Raw genomic sequence first — 13,857 nt, 5'->3', positions numbered from 1 at the left:
ATAAAATATGTAGCAAATTGGGTGGTGATAGGAGCAGTGAAGACAAACACACTAGAGGAAGAATATAGGAAAACGAATGTGGTGGCAATTTTTTTTAAAAGGTTTTAAGTAAAGATTTCACTGTGAAGATGACATTTGAGCAAAGATGGCAGAGGCTGAGAGAGTGAGATGGGGAAGGAAGAGTTCTTATTCCAGTGTTATTGAAATTGTCTCTTAGGCACAGGATGCAGCCTGCAGCTAGAATCTGACTGTCCTGAGGGATAGTGGCTTGTCATTAGAAAATTCATCTTCAGCCTATAAATAGGGGGCATGTAAATAAGTTTCTGAGGTTTACCCTTAATCTATGGAATAAAGCAAATTTGCAGGCATTTTCTGATAAACCATGAAAGCTTTAGTCAGAATTTGAACTAGTGGCTCTAGGGACTTGCAATATCATTAAGTCAGATATAAGTCTCCTTAAGCCACATGCTTAATCCATTAAGTCCAGTCTTTAGTTTGCTAAGCTACCTTTCTGTGCCTGCTTAGGGAAATTATGTCTGTTTGCTCCCAAAGGTTTTCTTGAAGGCAAAGCCAAATGGAAGTCAGATGCCATTGCAACCTGCTACAGAAAGAGCAGGAATTCTGTGCTTCTGCTGGCATTTATTGTGACAAAGGCTTGATGGAAGTGGTGATTGCCCGGAGTGAGATTTTGTGCATATTGTTGTTACATTCATACTATAATGTAGAGCTATAATGTTCATTGGATATGGACTGGAGGGAAAAGGAAGAATCAAGAATACTTTTAGTTTTTGGTCTTTGGAAATCGTTATCCAACCGGCATACAAACTCTTCTCCCCCAAGACTCTAGGCATTTTTTAATTAAAATTTTTTGACTAATACGTGGTGTTGATGCATTTGTATGGTAGTACAGGGAAGTATTACAAACTCAAACCTTTTCAGGGGATCCTGCAGTTAACATATGTGGATGAAGCAGTCAGCTATATTAAAATGTATCCATCGTCTTTTAAACACAATGACATCATTTTTTAAGCGCATCATCCTAAGCACAGTGCCCTCTGCCCCTGACAATGAAAGCTTGCTTGTCAATTTTGGGCTACAGATGCTAAATTTCTTGGTTTGATTCCTTACACTTTTGGTTCTTTATTAACTATGTGACCTTGAGCTTTCCTAAGTCTTAGTTTCTTCATCTGTGAAGCAGAGATGATCGTTTCTTTCTCATAGTGTCATTGCATAGGTTCAATGAGATGGGGTTTGCCAAATGCTTAGCACAGGATCTGGTCAATGATAGGCACTTCATAAATGGTGAACTTTTATTATTTTCATCAGTGTTCATATTGATTATTGTACTACATGTATATTTTTAAATTTTCTGTATATTATGATTTTTTGACATCTTAGAAAACCTTTCTGGTTAGGGAGAGACTACCTGCCTAGGGCTGGCCAATTCTTAGAGATAGCAACTCTCAGCCAGGAACATATCTTTGATAGGTGAACTAATCAATTCAGATGGTTTGTACATCCCAGGAGGCAATATTCCTCGCCTTAGTAATGCCAGGGACAAGTACCAACAAGTAGGGATGACCCCTATACCTTAGAGACCACAAATATTACTCAAAACAGCTGATTCGAAGCTTTATCCTACCCCATTCTGCCTTTCCCACAGAAACCCCCATTGAGGCTCTGGCCATCGGCTTCCCCCTCGCTCCTCTCTTCTGCCTCCCTAGTGTCTTTCCCATGTGGTCCATCAAGGTGTGCGATGCCTCCTGTCTCGAGGACCTGTGAATATAGTGAAATTTGTTTTCCTGAGCCTCTCCTGTCTTTCCTCTTGCGCTGCACCTGACCAACCATCATCTAAAACAATACAAAACAACAATTCACCAAGTTCTAAAGGAAAAATTTGTGCTTCAGTGAGAACCGTTCATTATCCAGAGTATATCCTTTTGGGTTGTCTGATTCTGATTCTGTGGGAGCTATTCTACAATTCTGTAAATTGTGGATAACTGTTAGAAATGAAAAATAATTCTTGTCTATAGACACGTAAATAAATCTTGCTCTTCTTTCCCCAACAAAAGCTAGTTTTGCTGCTCATTTGAGTATTCATTTTAATACTTTATACATATTTGTGCTTTTTTGACTTCTCCATAGATCTGGGTTATAACATTTGCCTGGTTTCCTTATTTAATCAATGAATATTGAATAAAATCTTTAATGTGGGTTAATGTTATATCTGAATGAGTTTCATAATTTTACCTGGTTTTGAAGCTTTTAATGGCACAGAATACCATTCAAAGGACTGTGAATAGGGAAAAAGAACTTTAAAGACCTGATTGAGATGTAGATATGCTTAGATATGGAAAGTGAAATTCCAGTAATAGATTCTGTATGATTAAGTTCCAAAATGAATGGAAACAAAATGTGAGGCTAAGGAACAACTCTGCTCTGCTGTCAATAGGGTGTATTTCACTGAAGATGTTATTGGGTAGATAGCGTTATGGGGATTTCTTTGTTACCTCATCAATTTGTGAAAGTAAATGAAGACCGCTGCCTCCAACGAGAACAATTATTCAGAGCTTGCTATTTACAGCAAGGGAATTGGCTATCATCACTGTGTTTTGGCAGAGACTCAAAGGTAGGCAGAGAAATGGGTCAGGTGTATAATGGAGTAAAGGAAGGACCCTGATACAAGTATGTTTTCAGGGGAACCTCCTTGTAGGCAGCCTAATTAGTAGCTTACATGATTGGTTAGTGGTACATGTTTGGCTTTCTCTGGTTGATCACAAGTTGAAAGCAGGGGTGAATATTGGGTTTTTTTTGGTTATTTATCAAGTCTTGGCCATTTTGGATTAATTACTACAAGGGTTATTGTTTGGCTTCTTGAGCTGGTTGGTACACATAAGTCTGACTTTCTGGGCTGGTTACTGTAGATAGTAGGTCAGTTTCCTGAGCTGATTGTTCCTGGTTGTGGATCAGAGTTCTATTTTTATAGACGGTCTGGCCAGTATTCACTTGTATATTCAGTCTGTTCACTTCAGAGTACTAACAGTACTCTGTCATTGAATAGAAGGAAAAATATTTATTATTCATAGTATAATTCATATATAGTTCATATATAGGATGAATCTATAATATTCGCAGCACTTTACATGTTCAGAGCAAGTGTGTCTCTATGTCCCCAGCAATGGCTATATCTTATTAATCTTGCCATTCTTTGTCACAAAGGGCCTAAAATATATTAGGGACAGAGTATATATTTATTGAGTCAGTGAAGGAAATACATATATTAAATTCTCTGGTAGAAGAAAAACACTTTACTAATTTGGACTCAATTGCCAGTGATACAAGCACTACTTAAAATGGGTTAAAAGGATAACTTGCGAGCACACAGAACTTAAGAAAACTCCAGGCTCAGTTCTATTTAGGGGCTTGCATCGTTTCATCAAGGTTTAATTTCTCTCCCATCTCTCCACAATTTCCTCTGCATCTCATCATTCTTATTTGCTCTAGGGTAATTTTATTATAAGTATTATCTAGCTTGTGGCAGCAAGATACTTGCCTTGTCTCCAAAACTTCTGCTCTTAGTCGCTACATTATACTGTTATTCTACTTGGGGCTCCAAACATTTTTGTGGAAGAAAGAACACAGGTAATGAGAAGGAAGGAAGGAAGGAAAGAAAGAAAGAAAGGGAAAATGAGATGGATGGAAGGAGGCCAGCTGGAAAAAAAGAGAAAATATTCAGGTTAAATTTTCTAATAGATGCATGATACACAGAGTATGTATATTTATGGAAAACTGCTCCAAAATTCAGGTTGCAAGTGAGTGCTAAGGTGACTTTAAAAAAATTATTATTTTTATTTTGTAAAGACTTGTACCTATAGGTAGCACTTTTCATGAAGGACTATTCATTGATGCCTCGGTGAGAAAATTATAAATGTGGTCTAAAAGTATTGATCTTTTACGTGATTGGTTGTCATGCTGAGATTCTAGGATTAGCTTTGAATCTACTGGCTCTAGTGGGAAGTTCTGATCTCTCTGTTTATTATTTTTTAATTATTTTACTTCATTTTATTTCATGAAAAAGAGGTTTTCCTTTTTTCCAAAAACTGCACCGAGGTGAAGCAAAACTCTAGTCGAGGCAGGTGTGTTATGTAGGGTTGATAGGACTGCTCTTGCTGTGCACTCATTGGACAGTAGCACAACCCCAAGGAAAGGATGGTGACTTCTCTGTTTAATTTGGACAATGCAATAGGACAGCATCTGAGAAGATCTGCAGAGCAGGGCTGCACGGGCACCTAAAGAGCAAACATTCTTCCCAAGGCTTCAAAGGCCAATAAAGGCTTGTTTTCAAGCCCTCCTAATCTTTAGCAATTCCAAATCATTTCCTCCCCTATTACAAATGCTTGCCTACAATATCCTTTGGTGAATAATAGTGCAATTCAAATGACATCTAATCGGGACATCATTTTCATAATTGATTTGTTATTTGCAGTGCCTTTTCTTAATCTCTGAGGATGTTTTGTAGCAGGGACTCTGCCTATCTGTTTGAATTAAATAGGAGAAATGGAAGTATCAGCTCTTAGATAACAATGGATTTAAAATCAGAAAGTAGATATAATGCAAATGATGGCTTATTTTTAATTTGTGCCTCTGAGAAAAGGATTTTTATCATGGTGCAAACAAAACTTGCATAAGTTACGAAATGCATTATTTAAAACTAGCTTGTTTTCTCTTAATGAATTACAAACGTGTATTGGCTTATGATATTTAGCCTGAAAAGTTTTAAACAGGAGTCGTACATTGTTTTTCCTCCTTCTTTAATGTTTCAGTGAAGATTCTCATGGCATGCACACAGGAATGTGTGGAAGTTTGGTTGTGATCTGCATTTTGTTTTAATTAATTATTCCTTTTATCTAGGAAGTTGCAGACATTTTAACTCTCATTTATTTTCTAAGTGATTGATAGAGATGCCAGTGTTTTTCATTTATTATTCTTTATTCCCCTCTGTGATACTGTAGATGAAAAGATAAGACTCAGGACCGCTCTGAGACATTGGCTACAACAGGGACACATCATTGATGGTAGGAAGATGGTAAACCCACTTCTAGTGCCCTGATCTTGTTTCTCTGTTGTTCTCTTCCATGTTTAATGATGCCAGAAGGGAGATGATTTTGGCTTACTTAGAAGAAAGACTGGAAAGAAGGAAGTCAGGCAAACACACACACACACACACACACACACACACACACACACACGCACACGAGTTAGGTAGAACAAGACGGAAGAAGAAATATGGAGAAACAGAAAAATAGCGAGAGAAAAGGAAAGGAGAAGGTGAGGGGAAAGGAAGAAGAGAGAGAAAGAAACAAGAAAGGCATGAGAGGTGTAGAGCAACAGAGAGGGAGAGAGAGAACGTGAGAAAGGGAGTGAGCTGGGGAGAGCCAAGAAGAGAAGGAGGAGGAGGAGCATATACTTAGAGAGGATACAGAGAGAGACCCACACACACAAAGGAAAAGTGGGAGCTTTTGTGAGGCAACTCAGGCCTTGAGAAAGGCTTTGATAATCCCTTCTGGAGAAAATAAACCCAGCTGTTCATTAAAAATCAAAACCAAAACCAAACAAGACAAAAATCTCTATACCTCTGACCGTCTCTGAGCATTATAAATGTTGACATACACCTACTGTGCATGGATTTTTAGGGACAGGTATTAGCGAGAGTGAAGAGGGGACTGCTGTGGCTTCAGCAGCTGGCAGCTCCCACACCTTGAGAACACCCTCCCCCAACATCTCTCTTGTTATCTCTTTATTTTGGAAGGCTGATCTAATGTCCCTCATCTTATATCTATCTTCCAGTTCCTCAACTGAAATCTTAGCTGGTTGAGGCTTGGCGTGTGACCTCAGCCTCTCTGAGTGTCACCTCTGTCATTTGAAAGAATAGTGATGTTGGCATCCCACATTGCATATGGGAGGAGTCAATGAAGCACTGAGTATGCCTAGCTCATGGCTTTAGACACAGAACAATTATTGCTCAATGAATGTTGATTTCTTTCTCCAACTTGCCTATCTCTCCACCATCTCCTCCTTCTCCATAGACTTCTCTCTCATGTAAATGTGCTGTAATAATTAGCACAGTTGTAGAATCTTAATGATTTTGAATCACAGGGGGCTAATGTTCCAAAAGCTTAATATTAATCTTAAAAGCATCTTATTTTCAAAGAGATTTGGGCTAAAGGGCAGCTTTGGAGTCTGTCTCCTTCCTTATCTAACAATCTCCCCTCCATAGCTTCAAATGGCCCTATGTTTGATAATGACTTCCCTGTTTATATTTTGTTTATTTCTGTCACCCCAAACTAACTGATGTTGATTATCTCCCCTGTGTCCTCCAGTTCCTCTTATAATAACTCAGTCCTAATTCTATGTAAAGTTTAGAAAATTGGGTATCTTAAGGCACACTCTGAACTTATTCATAAAAGGAGAAAGAGATGAGGTCCTCAGATAAGGTAACAGTGGCCCTTTCTGTTGTCATAGAGAGGAGCTGGGATAAGCTATTGAAATAGTGAGACTTAGATAATCCCTGGGAAGTGTTCAGTCAAGTCAGGTTTCAATCAGTTTCCAGATGTTCCCTAATTCAGCAACTTGCTTAATGCCAAATTATTGCTATAATCTCCCAGTCTTCTTCTTGTCTCCATATATTTAGTGTTATTTCAAAACCCTCATGAGATACTGCAAACAGGATAATGAGCTCTGGTGCTGATTGCCTGATCATAGGAAGCTTTATTTATTGATTATTTTCTGTGTTATATCTCCCCCACCCAATTTATCAACTCTTGGTGAGTAGATGCCACTTGTTTTTTTATCACTCCTGAATTTTCCACAGAACCTAGCAGGTTTTGATGCACATATAAAGGATTCAGTAAATAACTGTTGATTGACAGCTGATCACATCCCTACTTCGAGGTCCAGAAGCAACACATATGCAAATGGATTGTGATGCAATTCCTGTACCTTCCAAAACATTCCTGTACCATAGACAAGGCTTTTATGATTGGAGCTCTTTTAAAATAGTGTAATTTTCACCTTGCCTTTCAAGGCCTTCATGACAGACCTGTTATCTTTTCATGCATCTACATTCAGGATGCATAATAAAAAATTGGAGGGAAGCAGTGAGATTTTTGTTTCAACCTTGTATTTGTTATCTGTTTTAGAAAACGAAGTGTAAATATCTACAGATTAAAGGTTGATTCCACAATTCCAAGGTTGGTTCCTAACACTGTTAGGGAGACATTAATGTCTTGTCTTGTTCATTCAGGTAATTTTTCAAGGATATTAAACTTGAAACAGTCTCTCTGAAGTCACAGTTATCTGAGCTATTTGAAAGGAATTGATATGAGTGTGTTAGGGAGGGCAAGGTCTTCATTGTGCAGCCTGACTCTGTGTAATGAAAAATCAAATTTGAATATTAAAAATTTAATTCAGCTGTGGCAGAAAACGGAACTTGCTACTCCTCAGCTGTGGTGTACTGCCATGCATAGTGATAAGATTGGCGATGAAAAACATTCTCTATCCTGACTGGGTAATTCTTTTGTTGATAAATAGAGACTTTGGAGAAGCAGTACTTGTCTAGCCATCCTTAATACACAATGCATCTGATCCGATCCTGTCTAAATAAACAATGAGTGCATGACTGGTGGTGTCCCAATCAGCTTTGTTTATGCAGCCGAGCCAACTTATGCACTGATTCAGAAATTGAATTTTACAGCCTGCGTCTTATACTTTGCCACATGGCAGTGACAAAGATCAGGGATGATTTTTTTCCATAAGGAGAATACCTCAACTGGGTTAAGCCATTATAATAAATATAGCAAATTTGAGATGAATGAGAAAATCTGAGTTAATGAGGCTCGGAATCATGTGAAGAAAATGCAATCACTTTTGTGGTAGGAAACACAAACGTGCATACAGACAAACTCTTATAACCTGGCCTACCTTTACTTTTTTGATTCACCATCAAAAGATAAAATGACACCGTACACTCAGTAATATTCAATTCACATGATCCTGATGTTTCCAGTTTTATTCAGGTCTAAGTAATGGAGAGGCTAATGTTATAGTTCTGTTGCTAACAATATCAGTTATTTTTAAAACATACAATTGGCTTACAATGCTCTTTTAACTAAAAACACATGGTTTTGGCATCAACATAAAATATCTACCATTAGAGAAGTACCCTTTAGAAATATCCATATAAATGTCCACATCCTTTTACAAATTGGAATTCCAAGATGGTAAAAAGTTGAACTATGGGCTGGGCACGGTGGCTCACACCTGTAATCCCAGCACTTTGGGAGGCTGAGGCAGGCGGATCACGAGGTCAGGAGATCGAGACCATCCTAGCTAACATGGTGAAATGCCGTCTCTACTGAAAATACAATAAATTAGCCAGGCGTGGTGGCGGGCGCCTGTAGTCCCAGCTACTCAGGAGGCTGAGGCAGGAGAAAGGCGTGAACCTAGGAGGCGGAGTTTGCAGTGAGCCGAGATCACGCCACTGCACTCCAGCCTGGGTGACAGAGCGACACTCTGTCTCAAAAAAAAAAAAAAAAAAAAGTTGAACTATGAAAAAAGAAACTAATAATCCATTTTGTTCACTTTGCATGTAGCACAACCAAAATAGTGGTTTGATTTAAAATTTCAGTAAACTGACTTGTTGATATCATGTACAATTTTAGTGCTGGTACATGCTAAGAACTATGTTCCAGAAAACTTCTGGATCTATTCGGTTATATGTACATTCTGTGGTTATTTCAACACTTTTGGAGGTCTCCTCAGTTGTTACATTGCATTTGTTGTAATTGTTTAGGTGTTTTACCAGCATCTGTAAAGGGTTCATTGCTTTGATTACATCTACAACATACCTATAAAGCGAGTGACTTCAATGTCAACATTTATGGATGGTTAATTCTGTCATTTTGAAAGAGGGTACTGTCTTAGTCCATTTGTGCTATGACAAAATGCCTTACCTAGACTGTGTGATTTATAAAGAAGGGAAATTTGTTACTGTTCTAGAGGCTGGAAAGTCTAAAACCAAGACACTAACAATGGTGTCTGGTGAGGGTCACTCTCTGCTTCCAAGATGGTGCCATTACTGTGTCCTTAAATGGCTGAAGGTGAAAAAGCAAGAGAGTGTTCCCTTTAATCCCAGACCCTTTTTATAAGGATGCTAATCCCATTCATGAGGGCAGAGCCTCGTAACTTAATCAACTTCCAAAGGCCACACCTTTTTGTACTGTTGCATTGTGGATTGTTTCAACACAAATTTTAGATGAGATACCATCATTAAAACCATAGCAGGTATCTAGTAACATTTTTCAAAAGCACAGATTTAAAATTTTTAGCAGATGAGATTAGGAGCATATGGATGTTAGATGGGTGATTTCTAGGAACCTGGGGTCCTCTTGCTAAAATAATTCTAAAGGATCATTTGCTCAAAAGGTTTTTTCAGGAGGCTGATACTCTGTGTGATTCTGTACAGCCCAGAGACGTGAAGAGTGGAAGACAACAATGGAACAATGAATGGGAAACTGTCATAAATAGACAATATGTATTTTTATGTGAGAGCACATATTTAGTTGTCTATTTCAGGATTAAATCCTCAATCACATCACTGTTGACATTTTGGGCCAGATCATCCTTTGTTGTGGGGCTGTCCCGTGCATTGTGGAATGTTGAGCAGCAACATCCCATGCCTCTTTCCATTAGCTGCTGGTAGCAGGCCCCTCCTCACAGACTGTGACAACTAAAAATGTCTCCACCTTTTCACATGTTCTCTATGCGGCAAAATCCTCCCACTACCCTCGATAAGAACCATTGCACTGTGAAGTCAGTTAGTGTAATTATAAAGATGTACCCAGAAGCAATGCATAAAAATTTAGCATACACCCTTTTCTCCCACACTACACTGATATGGTATTTGGTGATCAGGGCTCAGTTTTCTCAGTTCAGTCTATTCAGGCATCTAAGGACCATACATGAAAATTTCAACCACTTAATTAATGTACCAATACACTAACAGATAATTAGGAAAAGGAGAGGATATGGATTGAGTGGGAGAGAGAAATTAACCATGCCTTCCAAAATATTTTACAGAAAAAAACTGTGATGGTAGATTGGAATTTTAAGATTAGAAAAGTCTCTAATATCCTATAACAGAATTAGTTAGGATGGATAAATCAAAACCAAAACCAAAAGAAAACAAAAAATATAAAGAAAAATCAAAGCAATCTGACAGGTTTAAGCATCTATTTACTTATCTCCATCTTGAAGAAGAAATACCAGGGTTTTGTGTCTAAAGTTCCACTTTAAGGAAATTATGCAGAATGGCCCTTCAGAAGGGTTTGGGACAGATAAATTTGTGGGGAAAAGGTGGGTAGAAGAACATTGAAATCAAGGTGTCTTGGGCCTGGGCACGGTGGCTCATACCTGTAATCCCAGCACTTTGGGAGGTCGGGATAGACGGATCATTTGAGCCCAGGAGTTCGTGATCAGCTTGACCAACATAGTGAAATCCCATCTCTACTAAAAATACACAAAAAATTAGCCGGGCATAGTGGCACATGCCTGTAGTCCTAGCTACTCAGGAGGCTGAGGCAGGAGAATTACTTGAAACCGGGAGGTGGAGGTTTCAGTGAGCCAAGACCATACCACTGCACTCCAGTCTGGGTGACTGAGTGAGACTCTCTCAAAAAATATATCATTCAATCAATCAAACAATCAAGGTCAATCAAACAATCAGGGTGTATTGAGAAAATTTTATGTGACTGAGGACAAAGAAAGTCTGGAGGAAGTTAGCTGCTGTTCTGTGTTATAGGACTTGTGTCCAAAAGTGTGCTAGCAAATGTTTAACAAGTGGTTCTTTGTTAAGTCTTGAAATCGACAAGATGATAAATCAAGACCTGATTTGCACTATTTGCCAGTTTCCATGGTATAAATACTCTCACCATCACTGACTTTAAGCCACCAATGTGACAGCACTAAATGTGGGATTGAGAAGAAATGTGACGTGAACTCCACCATATAGTATTCCCATTGTGCAGATAAAATAAGCATAAATAAACACAGTGCAAATAATCATAACATCTAGTAAAATAATTAGGAAATGAGTATTGAATATTTATTATATTTTTAAATATTATTTAAAGTTTACATTATTTAATTTGGGATAATAGATGTTTTTAACAACATACTTGCAAAATACCAGAAAATTTAACAGTCAGCTTTTGCAAGTTTGAGCAAACCAGCTTCCGGCTCACTCCTACTCAGGCTCCCATCCCGTAGAGTGTCCCACGGACTTCTAAGGACCTCCCTGGGAAATGTCTGGATGGTACCTTCACATTTAGATCAAAACTCTTTTTTAATGAAGGAGCCCCAGTAACAACTGAGAAGTGTGGTGGAGCCCCAGTAACTCTGACACTGAAATATGTACCAGCCCAACCAGGAGATTCTTTGGATTTAGAGTAAATTCTGTTTGGAAAAATAAAAATGTGTCCTTTTTATAGCAAGTCTACTAGAATAGAATTCATACCCACCGAACTCACCACAGTGTTGTAGGATGAGAACAGCCAGTGAAGGCAAACCTGTGTTCTGAAAAAGGGAGCAGAGCATCTCAGAACTTTAAATAAATCAGCTGAAGCTTCAGGTTCCTCTATCCTACTCTAAACGATTTCAGCTAAGTTGACTGTAAAAAGGGTTCATTGGAGTTGTAATCTTGTTTTCATGCCCTGCATATACCTGCCAGCCCATAAAGGAGAAGAAAACTCTAAAGCCACAATGAAATACAATTCACTAGGAGAGTCACAGACAGAGAAAAGGGGGAAATGTAAAGGGAAAAGATTATTATTACTTTTTAGTAGGATATGGTTCTCTTAAATCTAGGCAGATAGACTGAATCACACTGACGTATTTATTTTCCCTCCAACATTTCACATTTTTCTAGTTAAAATGTCACAATTTTTCTTAAAGAATATCAGTTATCACAGTGTATCAGGCCTTTAAATATAGCTATTAATAGATAATATTGAAATGGGACTTCTAGTGTGGTAAAAATTTTCTATGACTCTTGGGACTCTGCTATTTCTACTGAAAGTTAGCACTGTTCTGCAGAGGTCACTTTTTCATTTACCTATAAATGGCTCGCTGTTCTACTAATGCATACCTTAGAGTTCAGGTACAATTTTATAATAAAATCAAAGAAGCATAAAGAACGTGGAAAATCATAACATAATGCTAAAACAAGTTGCAAGATCAATTGAAATAGTTATTTATTACCAAAAGCTCCAGATTATTTCTTTAAATCACAATTGGCTAATTGGATTTAACACTAAATTTTTTTAAAATTATTATTCCAACTAGCATGTAAACATGCCTGAAGTGAATTCAAGGGCAAATCAACCACCTTAATGTTAATGATATAGTTTTGCCCAATTTAGACATAGGCTGTTTAATAGTTTATCCTGATGGCATATAGTCAAAACCTGATCTACACAATGCAATACTATCCAGACCTAGAGGGCTTTAAAAAATCATATTTTAAGTCATTTATTTTTTAAATAAACTTTTATGTTTGGGAATAATTCTAGATGTGCAAAAACATTTTATGAATAGAAGAGAGTTCCAGCTTCCCCTGAAGTTAACATCTTACATAGCTGTTGTGTTTGTTGAAATTGAGAGATTAATTCTCGTACCTTGTTATTTACTAAACTCTAGATTCTATGTTAACTAAACTCTTTATTCTGATTCTACTAATTTTCTATTAATGTCCTTTTTGCTGTCCTAGGATTCAATCCAGGATACCACACTGCATTTAATTATCATGTCTCTTCACTCTTCTTTGGTCTGGGCAGTTTTTTAGACTTTGCTTGTTTTCCATTACTTTGATCGTTTTGGGGAGTATCAGTCAGGTATTTTGAAGAATGTCCCTCAATTTGGGTTTCTCTGATATTTCTCAAATGTTAGACTAGGGTTGTGATATTTGGGAATGAATTCTGAATTCCACAGAGGTGAAGTGTCCTTACCACATTATGTCATGAATATGGGTTATCAACATGACTTGTCCCTGGTGATGTTGACCTTGATCACTTGGTTTGCTGGGTTCATCTGATGTAAAGTTCCTATTTTTCCATTTCTATACTCTATTCTTTGGAAGTGGCTCACTAAGTCCAGTCCACACTTGAAGTGATGATGGTGGTGATGACAGGACTGAATTAAACTTAATCTCCGAGGGGTAGGGGTAATATATTCACATTGTTTAGATTCCTTCTCTAAGGAAAATTTGTCTCTTCTCCTTCTGGAGGAGGTTTAAAAGTAAGATTTCACAGAGTCAGCTGTGAACTGGTTAAAAATTACTAAGTCCACACGTAGTACATAAATGATTCACAATTTACACATGTAATTCATTTTAGAAGTTACGGACTATGAAAAATACAGCAAGTAGGACATACATTTCCAGATATTTCTATCCTACCTGCTGTACCCCAGAATGTACCCCAGTATATTTATTTACAAATCATATGTATGTATTATGGAACTGACATAGTATGTATACATAGGGAAAACTAAATTAAATAATATGCTCAGAGTCTCAATATAAATAGGATAATAGTAATCACTAATATTTATGTGCTTGATGTGTTCCAAGCATTGCCTTAAATGCTCTGGCATGTGTAATAAATTTGATCCTAACAGAAAAACTGTGAAGTCAAAACTATTACTATTCACTTTTCACAGATGAGGAAAATATAATGAGAAACATTACATGCTTTGCCCTAAGTCCCAGAGTTATTAAGTGATAGAGGGAGGACTAACCCTCGG

General features: G+C 37.7%; 1 non-coding gene across 1 annotated transcript; it reads right to left on the bottom strand.

The window, feature by feature from the left end:
- Positions 1-4,089: 4,089 nt before the first annotated feature.
- Positions 4,090-4,214, bottom strand: LOC116461565 (U4atac minor spliceosomal RNA). The gene has a single exon (XR_004246103.1). It is a non-coding gene; the product is annotated as a U4atac minor spliceosomal RNA (small nuclear RNA).
- Between the last annotated feature and the right edge of the window lie 9,643 nt (positions 4,215-13,857).

This window comes from Hylobates moloch, unplaced genomic scaffold (assembly GCF_009828535.3).
Source record: "Hylobates moloch isolate HMO894 unplaced genomic scaffold, HMol_V3 SCAFFOLD_21, whole genome shotgun sequence".
NCBI lineage: Eukaryota > Metazoa > Chordata > Mammalia > Primates > Hylobatidae > Hylobates > Hylobates moloch.
The sequence above is the reverse complement of the archived record's forward strand: the minus strand, read 5'-3'. Positions and strand labels throughout refer to the sequence as shown.